The sequence below is a fragment of the Sturnus vulgaris genome, unplaced genomic scaffold, assembly GCF_052056855.1.
Source record: "Sturnus vulgaris isolate bStuVul1 unplaced genomic scaffold, bStuVul1.hap1 Scaffold_549, whole genome shotgun sequence".
NCBI lineage: Eukaryota > Metazoa > Chordata > Aves > Passeriformes > Sturnidae > Sturnus > Sturnus vulgaris.
In genome coordinates, this window is record NW_028276540.1 from 15,001 (window position 1) to 16,526 (window position 1,526).

Here is a 1,526-nt window from a genome sequence, read left to right on the forward strand (position 1 = left end):
ACATGTTGCCCTCTGCCGGCCGGCCTAATGCTGGGTAGACCTGTTGCCCTCGGCCGGCCTTTGGACGTGGCGGCCTAATGCTGGGTAGACCTGTTGCCCTCGGCCGGCCTTTGGACGTGGCGGCCTAATGCTGGGTAGACCTGTTGCCCTCGGCCGGCCTTTGGACGTGGCGGCCGAATGCTGGGTAGACCTGTTGCCCTCGGCCGGCCTTTGGACGTGGCGGCCGAATGCTGGGTAGACCTGTTGCCCTCGGCCGGCCTTTGGACGTGGCGGCCTAATGCTGGTTAGACCTGTTGCCCTCGGCCGGCCTTTGTACCTGACGGCCGAATGCTGGGTAGACCTGTTGCCCTCGGCCTGCCGTTTTACCGGCCGGCCTAATGCTGAGTAGACCTGTTGCCCTCTGCCGGCCGTGTTACCGGCCGGCCTAATGCTGGGTAGACCTGTTGCCCTCGGCCGGCCTTTGGACGTGGCGGCCTAATGCTGGGTAGACCTGTTGCCCTCGGCCGGCCTTTGTACCTGACGGCCGAATGCTGGGTAGACATGTTGCCCTCTGCCGGCCGGCCTAATGCTGGGTAGACCTGTTGCCCTCGGCCGGCCTTTGGACGTGGCGGCCGAATGCTGGGTAGACCTGTTGCCCTCGGCCGGCCTTTGGACGTGGCGGCCGAATGCTGGGTAGACCTGTTGCCCTCGGCCGGCCTTTGGACGTGGCGGCCGAATGCTGGGTAGACCTGTTGCCCTCGGCCGGCCTTTGGACGTGGCGGCCGAATGCTGGGTAGACCTGTTGCCCTCGGCCGGCCTTTGGACGTGGCGGCCTAATGCTGGTTAGACCTGTTGCCCTCGGCCGGCCTTTGTACCTGACGGCCGAATGCTGGGTAGACCTGTTGCCCTCGGCCTGCCGTTTTACCGGCCGGCCTAATGCTGAGTAGACCTGTTGCCCTCTGCCGGCCGTGTTACCGGCCGGCCTAATGCTGGGTAGACCTGTTGCCCTCGGCCGGCCTTTGGACGTGGCGGCCTAATGCTGGGTAGACCTGTTGCCCTCGGCCGGCCTTTGTACCTGACGGCCGAATGCTGGGTAGACATGTTGCCCTCTGCCGGCCGGCCTAATGCTGGGTAGACCTGTTGCCCTCGGCCGGCCTTTGGACGTGGCGGCCTAATGCTGGGTAGACCTGTTGCCCTCGGCCGGCCTTTGGACGTGGCGGCCGAATGCTGGGTAGACCTGTTGCCCTCGGCCGGCCTTTGGACGTGGCGGCCTAATGCTGGGTAGACCTGTTGCCCTCGGCCGGCCTTTGGACGTGGCGGCCGAATGCTGGGTAGACCTGTTGCCCTCGGCCGGCCTTTGGACGTGGCGGCCTAATGCTGGTTAGACCTGTTGCCCTCGGCCGGCCTTTGTACCTGACGGCCGAATGCTGGGTAGACCTGTTGCCCTCGGCCTGCCGTTTTACCGGCCGGCCTAATGCTGAGTAGACCTGTTGCCCTCTGCCGGCCGTGTTACCGGCCGGCCTAATGCTGGGTAGACCTGTTGCCCT